Source organism: Giraffa tippelskirchi, chromosome 8 (assembly GCF_054371585.1).
Source record: "Giraffa tippelskirchi isolate mGirTip1 chromosome 8, T2T-mGirTip1v1.2.pri, whole genome shotgun sequence".
NCBI classification, from domain to species: Eukaryota; Metazoa; Chordata; class Mammalia; order Artiodactyla; family Giraffidae; genus Giraffa; species Giraffa tippelskirchi.
The window spans coordinates 113,270,831-113,285,829 of record NC_137282.1 but is presented as its reverse complement, the minus strand read 5'-3'; the positions used below and the strand labels follow the sequence as shown (position 1 = coordinate 113,285,829).

Below are 14,999 nucleotides of genomic sequence, written 5' to 3'. Positions count from 1 at the left end.
TGGCGTCTGTGCAGCTCTTGGGGGGCTCTTCTCACTTCCGATTTAATGGCATAGTTGAAGGCAGAGGTCATGACCCTGGCTGATCCAAGTCCCTGAGTTCTGCCTTGTTGTGTCACTTTGTATAAATCCATTTTTGTACTTCTGGAGGTTAGACATTAGTGGGGCAAGCTGGGTTACATTGCTGTTTGCGTTCGGTCTCGCTGGCCATTTGGTGTGACCCAGTTCCTACAGAGAGAGGCAAGGAAGGTCCGTGTGCTGCTTTGCTCTCACAGCAGGGATGTGAGCACCAAAGGGCCTGCGATGTGCCAGGGAGGTTTGGAAAATCCTGCTCAGTAAGCTCTCAGGGAAGGTAAAGGCCCTAAAAAGGCAGCAGCTCAGGCCTGAAACTAGAGGGTTTTCTCCAAACCAAAGCCCTACTGAAGCCTCAGCATAAAGCCTATGATGAAAAAAGGAACTCATTTCCTAGCCAGATTGGGGATCAGAGACACCTCCTTCCTGCACCCTGCGGCTGCTGCTGCTAAGTCGCTTCAGTCTTGTCCGACTCTGTGTGACCCCATAGACGGCAGCCCACCCGTCCCTGGGATTCTCCAGGCAAGAACACTAGAGTGGGTTGCCATTTCCTTCTCCAATGCATGAAAGTGAAAAGTGAAAGTGAAGTCGTGTCCGACTCTTCGTGACCCCATGGACTGCAGCCTACCAGGCTCCTCCGTCCATGGGATTTTCCAGGCAAGAGTACTGGAGCGGGTTGCCATTGCCTTCTCTTCCCGCACCCTACCCCATCTCAAATCTACCCCCACTGAAAGACAGATTTCAAGCCCTTAACGGCCAGGTTCTGTGACTCTGTCACCACCCAGCTGTATTACTGTCATTGAAATGAAGGAATGATGAGATCCACTCAGATTTTGTGGGCAAAATTCAGTAAGTTCCCTTGGCCCAACTAGTTACTTAACCTTTGAGTCTGTTTCCTCATGTATGAAATTCTCAAGAATATTAAATGCAATTAATGTATAAACTCAGATACATGTTTTCTCTTCACTTCCTCCCTAATAATCAAACCATTTTGTTACAGCAACTCAGAATCTGAGATGAACACCTGTGAACAGTTTTTCCCTTGAGAGTGCCCTTGCTCCAGTGCCTGCCAGGGCCCAGGTTGGAAGGAGCACCATCCAGCCCTTTGAGAGGATACTGGAAGTGTTTCTTTCCTCCAAAGTCTGGCTCGGTGAACATGGTGTGGCCTGGGATTGATCATTAGACTAGGAGAGGGCCTAGCTTTGCAATTATTCCATCGCTTTCTAGTAATGTGGCTTTGGGAAAATCATTTAATATTCAAGTCTCAGTTTTTTCATCTATAAAATGGTGATAATACCTGCCCTTTTCTGCTATATGAGGTTGTTACCAAATGAGGTATTTGGTGGTAAAGATGATTTGTAAATTACGATAATACACAAAGGATATTTTTTGAAGAAATGATGAAATCCCTAGGACCCACTGATTATATTTTTCTATGAAGATAGGCCCCAGAGGGGCAGCTGACTTTTTTTTTAAACGTATGGTTTCCCTTTTGTTTAGTCATTTGTACTTGGGTTACACAAAAATAAAAGGCACACACCGGGCTCCAGGCCTGATCTCTGAGCAGGGCGATGGATCTCTTAGAAATAATCATAGCATAAGTGTCTAGACCACATCCTTCCTGCCTTTCCAGGCTCTACCAGGTCGTGCACCAGAACGGGAGAGTTTCTGGCATGCTTTTGAAGATGTCATCTGAGGGTTGTTCGTTTCTTTTAACACCATTTTTGTTGTTTTCCTTAAACATGCAATGATGTCTATACCCTTAGCACTGACCCAACAGTTTTTTATTATCTAGTCCTTGGATGTTGCTTCAGAAGTAGCACCTTTTTGTTTATTTCTTCTGGCCAGTTTTTTGTTTTGTTTTGTTTTTCTGTTGTTTTTTGTTTGGGTTTTCTTTTTTGTTTTCTTTTAAGAGTGGTAGATGTTCTGACATGTGGATGCAAAATTATTTTAAGCTGTCACTCAGACTCATAGAAGATTTGGCCCTGGATTTTGTCTTCCAAAAATTGGAAATCAACTGCTCCTTTTAAAATTATATTTAAATTATATTTTAAAATATATGTCCGGCATTTTAGAATAGTTTTGTCCCCATTCCTCTATGTAAGAGTTCTCTTCTGTTTGAAGAACAGATGTATTTAAAATGGCGATGGACTCTTAAGCAAAAGTTAGGTATTACTTTTTCCCCTGTTCCTTCATTTCAGTTTTCTCTCTTAAGAATTGAATGTATGAAATTAATTGTAGAAAATCCATAATTTTTCTAAGGGAAGAAAACAATGTCAAGTGCTATCGTAAAGAACACTTTTCATACCAGAATTGTTCAAAAGCAACCTTAATGCTCAACAAAAGGAAATGCTCACATAAACCATGGTGTATCCAGTAAAGGAATATCCTGGTGCATTTAATCATCTTTTCCTCAAAATATATGCCTAGAAAAGAAATTGAAAAGACAAATAACAAACTATTAACATTGCCTCTGGATGGTAATTGCAAATGATTTTAATTTTCTTTTTCCTTTTCAGCATTTTCTCCAATGAAGCTGTAATATTTGAATAAAAAGAAGAAAAAATAAGTTTCTTTAATAACGAAAGATAATAGGATATTATGTTAAGGGGGGGAAAAAAACCCCACAGGATTTCAAACTTACGTGCATAGAAAGAAAAAGAAATAGACCAAATTGTTGCTCGTGATTATTTTGTTTACAGCTTTGTGTACTTCCAGATTTTTCACAAAGAGCATGTATTTTATAACTGGAAAAGAATGGTGTTTTGTGGGGGAACATTGTCAGAATAGTGTTAGTACTTCTTCAAACACTGTATAACACACATGTGCCTGCTCACGCACACACACTTTTTTCACGCCCGTACTCAAACGCACACACACATACTTTTTTCACGCGCCTGCTTACACGCACATACACTTTTTTTTTTAAGAGTAATTCAGGGCCAAGGGAAATGAAGTCAGCTAGGTTTATTGAAACACTGAAGCTATTCTGAACCAATGAAATCCGTGCGTGCACACAGCACTCCTGATTAAGTGTTTGCAGCGTGCAGGACGGAGTGCAGAGCATTCAGCTGATGAAATGCCGGCCTCCCTTTGTGTAGGTGCTCATAGTGACAACGTGAGGAGGTGAAAAGGGAGCATTGATTTTGATTCTGCCCACACAGAAAAGTGGAAGCCTGGGGTATGAATGTTCTGGGGTCCCACACGGGCTAGAAAAAGCCCCACTGTTCTTCCACTCCCAGCCACTCCAAGCAAGCCTTTCATTCAGACTGTGGTGATGTTTCTCTCCAAACCCCCTCCTTGTGAAATGTATTGGCCCTTTCTTCCCCAACTCCCACTACCTCCCAGCCAACTCCAAAACAGGAGTATTCAGCTGAGGATGCTCGGCACCAAAGACGGCTACCCACCTGAATCCAGCCAGGCTTCTGTTTAAATTGCCGTCAGGATTTTGAAACGGTTTCCATAGTTTTTCCCCACTGTCCGAAGTGTGGTACTGCTGTGGGTGCCGTCCCAAAAGAGAACAAGAGGAGCAGACGTTCTGTAGAAGCGCTGTGTCTGGGGAAATGTGAGTTAAGAAGCTAAGTGTGACTTTTCAAACCACGTAAGGTTTTCGGCAACGTTCAACAGGCATTTTCAGCTCCTAGTCTATTCTGCTCTTAGTTGCTCAAGACAGTGGTAAACAGAAGAAACTCAGTCCTTGACCTCCTAGAACTTAGAGTTTAGCAGTGGACTCGATAGAGGTCCACGACCTTAGCAAGTACAGACTGCTGGTTAAGTCGACTAGAGACACTCAGTAAGTGGTGGAGGAAGGTTTTTTAAAGGAAATAACCTTTAAGTGGAAACCCGAAGGATGAGTAAGAGCTAGGCAAGCAGGAATGAGTGAAGTGTTCTAGGCTGACAAGTGATGAAGTTGTTGCCAGAGTCTAGGAGAGGAGAGGTGTCCTGGATTGTGGAAACAGGAGTGAAATGAAGTCAGAAGTAGCTGTACTGGGGCCATCTTTATTAGCACAAGCACATGGCTGATGGATGTTGGGGGTTGGGCGGACTCAGGGATTACACTCTGGTTTCTGCTGGGTGGACCATGGCAACTTTCACTGAGATTTGGGGCCATGATGAGTTCAGTCAGACAGAGTTTGCAGGTGCCTGAGGGATCCATGTGGAGATACCTAGCGGGCACTTTTTACATGGGCCTGGAGGTTGAGAAGGAGGACCGGGCTCGAGGAGGGAACATGAGGCACCAGTATGGAGAGAACTGAAGCTGTGGGCATGGGTATGGGTGCTGAGAAGAGTGTGTAGAGTGAGAAGTCACGTCTAGGCTGGAGACCTGAGGAGCACCCCCTCTTTAGAGGTGGGGAGAGAAGTAAGTGGAACACAGTATTCCTTCTTTACAGTTGGAGAAATTGAGGTCAACAAAGGTTATATGACTTAAGCAGTTCCACCAAGAAGTCCCATCAAAGGTCCTCTCATTCCAAAGGTTTTTGCCCTTTCAGAGGGTATGGTTACAGGGCCTCCAACTTTCCCTTCCTCACTTACCCACACCCAAGCTTCTTCCCATCTCTGAGGTCTGGGACTCTGCTGCAACTGCTTCCCCCCCCCATTTTTTCCATCATTGTTATCAGTCCTATTGCTAATGATAATAGCTAGCATTTATGTAGCAGCTGCATAAGCAAGATGTTCTAAATGCTTCACATATGTTAATGTGCTTAATACCCACAATAACCCAGCTAGATAAATAACCCGATTATCTCTATTTTACAGATGAAAACATTGAGGCACAAGGCCACAAACTACTACTTAGAGGTAATAGGATTCAATCCCAGAGGCGTCTGATGGCAGAGTCCCGGCCTGCCACTGAGTCTCCATGGCATTTTGTCCCAGGGTCAATTTCCTTACGTGGCCTCCTTGAGGTCTTGCAGTCTTAGCTTCTTCACAGGTGGTAAAGGAACAGCCCTCACCCACACCTGAGTGTCCAAGGGAGGGGGCACACAGCCTGCTCTTTGCTGACATTTCTGAAAAGCAGGGGCAGGAGTGGGATTTTCAGGCACGACGTCTCGTGTGCACGAGAGTGCAGGTCTGGGCAAAGCATCGTCCCCTCTCTCACCTCCCTCTGCCTGGAACACCTAGCACCCTTTAATCTCAGTGTGCTCACCCTGGAGTTAGCCCCTGGGGGTGCTCACCTCCCTAAATTATGACCACTCTCGGTGTCCGCAGCAACTGTGGCTGATTCCTGTCATCACAGCGGTTATAATTTATGGGTCTTTTCCCCCAGGCCACCAGGCTGCAAAAGCTTCACTGGGCAGGATCTCTGGCTCGTTCAAGTGTTTGATCTCGACAAGCTTGCTCAGGAAGAGTCCTATGGGCAGCCAGCTTTCAAATGCATTTTTTTTGTAAGTTCCATTCTTGAGATACTGCATTTGCTTAAAGCAAAGGTACAGCTGTCTGACCTAGAGCTCTGAGGTCTTGGTGAGCCAGCTGGGCGGGTGTGGGGCCTGTGCAGTCACGCCATGCCATGCAGAGAAGGGTCCTGCCCTTGGTTTACTGTTGTGCTCTTGTCATCATGAAATTCTTAAATTTTGAACAAGGGGTCCCTACATTCTCATTTTGCACTTGGACCTGCAAATTATGCAACTGTTCTATTGGTTGGAGTAGTGTTCCTCTGACCTCGAGGGGTCCTAATCAGAGTATTACCACAAATAGCTGTACATCCCCTGAAATCACCTGCAAACTTAGATTTGTGTATACTTGGGTGAGTTTTTCTGGGGAGCGAGTATGTAGCTTTCATCAGAGCCCCAGAAAACTTCAGAGCCATTGTTACTAATAATAACAACAATAACTAACCTTCAATTAGGTTTGTTGGGTGCCAGACCCTAAGGACTTTATTGTGTTGCCTTACACCTCACTCAAGTGTGATTGGGTTGGGGCAAGGCAGAAAGCAGTATAGTACATTTCCCTCTTTTCTAATACTTACTCCCTACTTCTCTGTTCCCCAACCAGAGGAGAGAAGAAAACCACTGACCTGGTCCTCTCTTCTCCTGTGGAGTTGGCAGGAGCCTGAATCTTTTTATTACTTCCTTTGCTAGGAGGAAAGAGGAACTGCCCCAGACTTTGTCCTGATCCGCACTTGGTTTCATCTGCTACTCCCAAGTTCCCCAAAGGTGACTTCTGCTTTTGTCAGACTGGGGAAAGGTGATTGGGCAACATGGGGAAGAAGCGTCCTCATGTTGAGGTGACTGGTTGTCAGGGTGTCAGGGAACAGTGATAGCCAGCTCACCAGGACTCCTGCAGTCAGAATCCTGGCTGAATCCTGGCCTGAGTGATGGGTGCACCACCTAGGTTGCAGGGAACCAGTGCTCTGAGGGTCTGTATAGAAAGGCAGGCAGCCCTGCAGGAGCCTAGAAAGGCACTGAGTTATGGGGGTAGATTAATGAGGCTTCCTCCTGGCACCGCCCTCCTGACATGATAGAGCTCACAGCTGGCATTCAGGTTTGTTAATGTGCTCTGTGCTTGGTGTGAATGCAGGTACATTACACCCATTTATCTTGTGCACCCACTCTTGGGCTGGACCTTGTGAAAACAGTCTGAAAACTAAAGACTGATGGCACCATCCCTGGTTTCTCTGTAGCATGAAGGAAATTTATGACCTTGTGAATTTGTGCCTGCCTGTGTGCTCAGTCATGTCCGACTCTTTGTGACCCCATGGACTGTAGCCCGCCAGGCTCCTCTGTCCATGGGATTCTCCATGCAAAAATACTGGAGTGGGTTGCCATGCCCTCCTCCAGGGGATCTTCCCTACCCAGGGATTGAACTCAGGTCTCTTATACGGGTTCTTTACCACTAGTGCCACCTGGGAAGCCCTGTGAATTTGTAGAGGGAAAAAACCTTGGATACACAGGACCCCCTAAATTTACCGTCAATTCTCTGAGCTTTTTATTACTTTTCTTTTCTTTAGTGACCTCTCTGGACTGTTTACTTCCTGTGTTTCAAATCCAACTTCACAGTTTTACGCCTGATTGGGCCTTTTGGAACGCGCCTCTATTTGTAGTTCAGCAAACTGCTATCTGGCTACAGGTCTTGGTTCCTGCTTCTTATCAGTCTGTTCCTCCGCTTTGTTTTTATCATCCTACTTCTGGCCTCCCCAACAAGAAGGTCTCATTGTACCTGGCCTTTGGGAGTCTTTCCTACAACAAATGCTAGATTGTTCTCATTCCCTCGCTTCCCGGTTTGCTATCAGTAACAGTGGCTGATACTAACAGTGTATGTTCAGCTCAGCGCTGACAAAAAAAAGCAAAATCAAAGCAAAAAAATAAGAACCCCACAGGAATGATTAGATGTCCTAGAAATGTTCAGTCTTAGTGAAACAGACAAAACAATTTTGATGGGAATGCTGCCGTGGAAGATAATGGTGTCCTCAAACAGTCTGCGTTGCTTGCTGCCCTCTCCAGCCATGCCACTTTCTTTCCCTTCTCAGCTGCTGCTTCTCTTCCAAGAGACTTCTAGTTATGTTTCTCCCTGGAAGGTGCAGGAGAGGGAGACCAACACTGTCCAGTACCTATGAGACATCAGGCCCCGCATTTCATCCTCAGAATCAACCTGTGAGGCAGGTGATGACAGAAACCAAGGCATAGATAGATTAGGAACTTGCCTAAATCATTTAGCAAGCAAGTTGCCCTGAAACACTTTTGTATCACGTTCTTAACAACCAAGTCAGGGCTTCCCCTCTTATAAACTCTATTGAATTGTCAGCTCCCCAAGTTAAGTCTTCACCACTTTCTGAGTTCCTCCAGGGTAGAGACTGTGTCTTCCTGTACACCTTAGGCACTCAGCAAATGTCACGTTTTTTGTTTTTTTTTGTTTTTACTTTCTCTTCCTTTATCCATCACTAAGCAAGCTTGAATCTGCTGTCTAAGGATGTGCCTTGCATTCCCCATAATTCAAGGATGTATTAGTGTTTATGCCCCTTGATTTAATAAAATAACATCAACACACGTTACAAATGATGCAAAGCAGTGAGTACATTAAATTCTCAGTTGGGTGGTAGAAGGAAGGAGATTAATGAAGGCCAAAATAGATATGGTAGGGACTTCCCTGGCGGTCCAGTGGGTAGGACTTCATCTTCCAGTTCAGCTCTCCCTGATCGGGGAGCTATGATCCCATATGCCAGAAGCGGTATTCTAACAAATTCAAGAAAGACTTTTTAAATGGTTCACGTTAAAAAAAAACAACTTTTTTTTTTTTTTTTTTTAAAGGGAGATATGATAGAAACAGACTTCATAAAAGATATGGGATCTTAAGCTACATGGAGGTTGAATAGGATTTGGAGATTAAGTTGTTCCTTCTGACCACAAGCAGTTATGAAGCTCCTATCCTTTGGCGGACACGTTCTGGGATTTGGAGCATGAGGAATCGGGAAACAAGTAAATGATAGACTATGGAAGTGCATTTGGGGCTGAACTTTGGTGCTTTCTGAGAGAAGTAAGAAACCAAAGCTCAGAACTGTCACATAAAGAACACTGCATTCTATTGAGAGGCTGAGGCAATGGGAAGACCTTTCCTCTTTCCCCAAAGAATATTTTTTAGGAGGGACAAAAGAGGAATGGGTGTCAGTTCCCAAGCATCAATTTGTATCTCTTTTAGATTCTGTCTCAGCAACACTCCAGCTTTCTCAGGAAGAAAATCAGTTTTCCAAAGTGTCAGAAGGACACAGCTTTTCCTGGAGATCTTCCAGTGTTGAGTTAATTAATCTCACTTCTGAAGCTGTGAAATCTTAACATATCACACAGGTCTGGAGGGGTCTGGAAAGAAAACACAGATTCAAAAGGATAACACTCATTTAGAAGATGTGTGCATGATCATCAGGCAGGGCTCAGTCTGTGCTCTAATGAAAAATTAGCATGCAAACTTTAGATCAAAAGGAGAGTTAGGACCTATAGCAGTTATTTTAACTCTTTAGGAGGACTCCAAGAAGGACCATAAAGAACATCCGGTTCTAATCCAGTTCCTCCTGGTGAAGAAATTAGAACCCAGAGAGGTCGAGCCCTTCACTCTGGGTCTCATAGTTGGTGGTAGAGCTCCAACTGGGGTCTTGGCACCAAGAATAGTGGTTCAAATACATCAAGGTGTAAAGTGGATGAAACATCTGCATTCACAGTGTCTCTGGAAGGATACGGAGAGTGTGGGTAACTGTGGTTGGTTCTGAGAAGGAGACATGAGGGGCCAGGGAACAGGGGTGGGAGAGAGACTTAACATTCACTAAATACTTTTTATACCTTTTGAATTTTGTATGGTGTATATATGTTACCTAATCACAAAATAAAAATTATTTTTAAGAATTCAGTAGAGTCTTAAGTATTACTTTTTTACCTCATTGTCTCATATTTGGGTAAAACATATTTTTCTCATTCAGGCTATCCCAGTATGAAATGATTCTGCCAGTATCAAGGTCAAGCATGTTGGAAGTGGTCACAGCCTTTTGTTACCACTTTGTGACTAGAACAAGAAGAGCCTTCTGAAACTCAAAGCAATGCTATTCCAGAGTCCTAACTCCCTGCCAACTTTGACTGTGGCACAATCTGGCAGGATAAAACTCAGAGAAACAAATCAATTAGGAGTCAGTGATTTCATTCACTTCAGAGCAGGATACAGTCATTAATAAACCTTGATGGAAAGGTCTCTGTTAGCCAAAAGTCTGTCCTTTCCAAGACAACAGAAGATGCAAAGGCGGGAATACAACGTAATTCACTAGTAAGAGCTTTCAATGGGCAGAGCCTCCTGCTGTGAAAAGAATCTGGGTGCTCCTTGAGCCCAAGAAACTGCTGCCCAGGAGAGGAGGTGAAAATACCTATATTCAAAGGGCAGTAACAGTGGAAGAGCTAACCATCTGCTGCAGTTTTTGCAAACATGGTATTATGAGTGAGGATCATCTGTAATGTATTCCATGGAGATTTAATGCATGAATCTCATGAATGAGTGAGAGGAACCTGGCCCATACTTCGCAAGCTAGTTTTTCTATTGGGGTTTCGTTTTTAAACTCCAGTTTATACAGAAAATTAGAAGGTGGTATCTTAGCCTTGGGGCTTCCCCAGGGACTCAGTGGTAAAGAATCCACCTGCCAGTGCAAGAGACTTGGGTTTGATCCCTGGGTCGGGAAGATCTGGAGAAGGAAATGGCAACCCACTCTGCTATTCTTGCCTGGGAAATCCCATAAACAGAGGAGCCTGGTGGCTACAATCCATGGGGTCACCACAAGTTGGACATAACTTAGTGACTAAATAACAACAAAGTGTTGGCCTTGAGAAAACAATTATAATCCTGCTACTGGTGTCGCTAGTGGTAAAGAATCCACCTACCAATGCAGGAGACATGAGACACCAGTTCAATCCCTGGGTGGGGAAGATCCCCTGGAGGAGGGCATGGCAACCCACTCCAGCATTCTTTCCTGGAGAATTCCCATGGACAGAGGAGCCTGGTGGGCTACAGCCCATAGGGTTGCACAGAGTCAGACACAACTGAAGCAACTTAGCATGCATGCATTTCCTGTGCAGTAGGGAAAGTATTCATTCCCTCATTTCATTTTGAAGGATACAGAGGGAAGATTAACTTTTACTTTCCTCTTTGGTACCTACATATCCTTATCTATTAATATTGTGTACAAAAGTATTTTAGTAGCTGCTAAACTACTAAAAGTAAGCCTAGAGCTATCTTTACTTGCTATTTAGTCTGCTATGGATCTTCTAAATGATGTACTTGAAACAGTCTAATCATACTGTCATTCATTAAGTACTCACTTTTTGTGAAATACTATGGTAAGTGCTTTATATGAATTTTTTTACTCAGTTCTTATATCAACCCCATGAGGTACTTCGAGAGGAGCCGCACAGAGGTTAAATAATTTGTCCTGGTTCACACAGAGTAGAACAAGATTTCAAACCCAGGTTGCTATTCAACCAGTACTTAATGACCATGTGCCAGGCATGAAAGGCAGAAGATGAACCATATAGGCTGGCCCTTGTCCTCTTGAAGCTTAGGATCTATGAAAGTCTGATTCAAGTGTGGTTTTGACACTGACATTACTACTTCCCTACATGTGTGCAAAGAGGAGCCACCTTTTTTTCAAAGGCAATTACTCCTAAGAGAACACTGGCATCCTAAAGGAATCTGGCCAAGGATTTCTGTTCCCACATCCTCCTTTTTTTGCTTACTAAAATCAGATTTCTGTACTGTGCTTAGAAAACGAATTCTGAGCCCTTAAGAAACATAAAGAGCAGCCTGGAAGCACAGGCTGTAATGACAGGACTGGGTTCTAGTCTCAGCTGGGTCATTTACCAGCTGCCTGACCTTGTGCAAGTAACTTTTCTGAACCTTAATTCTCCCATCTAAAAAATTGGTATATTACCACTGAGTGTAATTATGAACAGATTTAGGGAACATACACACATACGTAAACACTCAGGTCGAAGTGTTATATAGGCTTGTTTGTCTAGGCGCTTCTAGTAGCATTCTGTATGTACGGTTGTGTACATACGCCGTTTTAAAGATGCACGAAATTCAGTGTCTGGAGCAAACGTGCGCAGTAAGTTGAAAGAATGAACGAACAGCTGAAGGCAAGGTCAGTTTCTCACTGAATTAAGTGGTTCAGACGGGGTTGTGGACATTCACAAAACAATGGATGCAATCAATCCCCCTCCTAAATTAATGCCGTTTTCGTAGCTTCCTTCAAGTTTCAGTGAACTTAAACTGTAAAATGGGCATACGGGCACTTCAGGCCTCGCCGCGTAGTTGTAATATTAGATATAATGCTGGACGTGAAAGTACTTGAAAACGAACATCCCTGACAAACGCGAATGTAGCTAGATATCAGAGACGGCCCCCGCCCACGCTTCAGCGACAGGTTTAGCCCCCGCCCCGCCCCCTCTTCCTGGTTTTTCCCGGCAACCCGCCCCTCCCGCGTCATGTGATAGGGGTACTCTGCCGGCCCGAGCTCCTGATTGGCCGAGCTGCAGGGCGCTTCGCGATTGGCCCGAGGCCGGCGGGCCCCCGCCTCTCTCCTCCTCCTCGCCGCGGCCCACGTGAGGGGGGCGAGTCACGCGATTTCCGGGAACCCGTCAGGAAGGACATAAACAAAACAAACCCGAGGCAGCATGGAGAGGGGCCGCGGCCCCTGCAGTGGAACCAGACCCAGCGCCTGAGTCGCCCCCACACCCACAGGTGAGGTCCACTGCCCTCCGCCCGGAACCCGCAGGCGCCTGGGCTAGGGGACTAGCCGGGCGGGAGGCGGAGGAGGGCCGCTGGCCTAAGAGGCGGCAACGCCGAGGCTCTGGGCCGGGTCGGCACGGGGCGGGGGCCAGGACTACGACCGAGTCTGGGGGCGCGCGGGCTGCAGGCTGCCGCCTGCCGGTCACGGGGACTCCGGCTCCCCTCCCCCACCCCCGGTCCGGGACGGTTATATAAAAGCGCGGGGCAGCGGCAGAGGGACCTCCGGGCGGGCGGCAGGCTAGGCCAGGGGTGGGCAGTGCCGAGCGTCCGCCCTGCCAGGCCTCCTGGCCCTTTACCGCTGCCTCGGAGCCCGGGGCCGTGGCTGCCGGCAACCGGCCTGTCAGAGAAGCGAGCGGGTGGGAGGGGCCGGGGAAGGGAGGGGAGGCGAGGTTGGCGGGGGAGGAGGAGAGAGAGGGGCGTGTGAGGAAGGGCCGGGGCCACGAAGGTTGGAACCAGGCTGGCAGGAGACGAGGAGGCGCGGGCTGCGGTTGGGGGGTGTCCAGGCAGGGGTGTCTCGGGGGTAGCTGCTCCCCCTTCCCGTCCCCGCCCCAGTGACTACCGAGAGGGGCCTCCCTCCCGGGATTTGTTTATATGTCTTCTCAAAGCAGCTTGAGGCGGCTTGGAGGCGGAGCTTTCGGCGCAGAGTGGCAGACGCTGCCATCCAATGGAACAGGCAGACGGAGGCTTACGCGCCAATAGGCTTGGGGGAGGCCGTGTGATGGCCCCCCCCAACTTGTTAGGCTGTGTCGGGGGTGGGCCAGATGGGGCGGCCATGTTAGATGGGAGGGGACCGGTGGTGGTGGGTCACTGAGAGGGGAGGAGACAGGGCAAAGGGCAAGGGAGCCGGGCCGGGGGCGTTTCGGGTGTCCGAAGGCGAGTCCGATCGGACGATGAAGTAGCTCAGGGGAGCCTGACCCCGACCCACCGCTCTCCCCACCCGAGCAGAGGAGGCAGGGAAGTACCGAGGGCAGTCTAGCCGCCCCTTGGGGATGGTTCCTGGGAGTAGATGGAGCTCAGTTTCTGGGTTCTCCCTCGTTCTCGGCTTTAAGCTTCCTGACAATCCCGGCCGCCAAACCCTGTAATTGCCCTCCTTTAACCCAAGAAGGCAAACCTTTTTGCTGTTTCTGAGCGAGCTTGAGCCTTAAGACTGCCTTAAGAAGGTACTTGGATAACTAGCGGTCTGAATTTGTGCACCAGGCCCCGGATAGAAGGAGGCAGTGAGGAGGAAGTTCTGTTTTTTTGGATTTTGCACGGAGGAGACCAGGACTAGAAAAGCCGAGAAAGTTAAGGGCTGGGCGGGTCTCCATTTTTTTCATCAGGATACCTTCTAAAGATCAGGCCCTTCGTGCTTGCCCTGGTCCTGGTAGTAATTTGCCCCTCCTGCTTACATAAATTGATAGCCCTTAAATATACTTTCATGAAAAAACTGAGTCTTGAGAAAATTGTTTAGGTTTGAAGGTTCTTTAGGACTCTTGTCTTGCGAATACCCTGCAGGTGAGAAATAGGATCAAGATCTGACTGACTTTTTTTAAAAAAGCAAAAAATGAGACTTCTGTGTAAATCTTGTGATTTATGGTAAACTGTCACTCGGTTGTACTTTTAAATATTTTTTTCCCATTTTCTTGTAATCCAAAATAGCTAGGAGAAACACCAAAGATGAAAGAGGAAATGGTATGAGTAATTAGAAAATCACTTATTTTACTTTTATTTGTTTTATGATTATTTTGGCATCACGTCGGCCGTATTAGATGCTTAATTTAGTTCTGTGTTAACGTCACCTTACAACCTGTGACTCTCTTGATATTCTCAAGGGTATCCAGGGTGTTGATGCATCTTTGGTTAAGCACTTTCGGTTAGGAACATGCCTTAGGTATATCGTGAGGGACTATTCAAGAGTTGACTGTATTTATTTAGGAATTTGCCATTATCTCCTATTTTGTTAACTGGAGAAAAAGAATTGGTAAATAAATGATTTATCGATTTCTGTATTTGATATGATTGACTCACGGTTCTGTTAAGGATATATAAAAATATAAATCCTGATTATTTGATAGACTTCGAGTTCTTAAATATAATTTTTATGGCAAATGAAAGTACTTGCTCACCTTTTTTGTCTTATTCTAAGAATGGCAAATAGATTCAACAAGACTTATTTGGATGTAACTCTTTTACGTAATTAATAAAGTATCTTTGGAATTTTTAGACTAGTAAGCATAAAAGAGGCTAAATATATCTAGAAGAAGAGATTACCTCCACTTACCATCTCATTCTCTGTCATGACAGGGGGAAACAAACTTTTACAAAAACTGTCTTACTTAGTTTAGTAATTAAATGTGTGTAGGTTCTTGGATGCAAGTATAAGTAGTATAGGAATAATTAGTATGTCTCCTGGTGATGGTGAGCTAAATACAAATGACAATGAAAGTACAGTGAGTTTGCATGTTGATTCTATTACTGTAGCAAAGTTTTAAAAGATTGTGAACTAAATTCACCGTTTGCTTTTATTTATTTTTTTCACCGTTTGCTTTTAAAGTTTAATTTTTAGTATAGATTGACAACTACATGATTTTCAGTGATTCAGCAGAGGTTTCTTTCCGTGTGGGTTTGTACTTGGATGTTTTGGGGACAAATCCTCTTTTACCATATTCAGTAGTTCAACTTTCAGGGTAGATGAACTC

General features: G+C 45.5%; 1 protein-coding gene across 4 annotated transcripts in view; it reads left to right on the top strand.

The window, feature by feature from the left end:
- Nucleotides 1-12,176: 12,176 nt before the first annotated feature.
- Nucleotides 12,177-14,999, top strand: part of CREBRF (CREB3 regulatory factor) — a 68,121-nt gene continuing 65,298 nt past the window's right edge. For all 4 annotated transcript variants that reach the window (XR_014062186.1, XM_081520512.1, XM_081520511.1 and 1 more), the window contains exon 1: nucleotides 12,177-12,273. The gene's annotated coding sequence lies outside the window, so the exon portion shown is untranslated. The remainder of the gene's footprint in view (nucleotides 12,274-14,999) is intronic.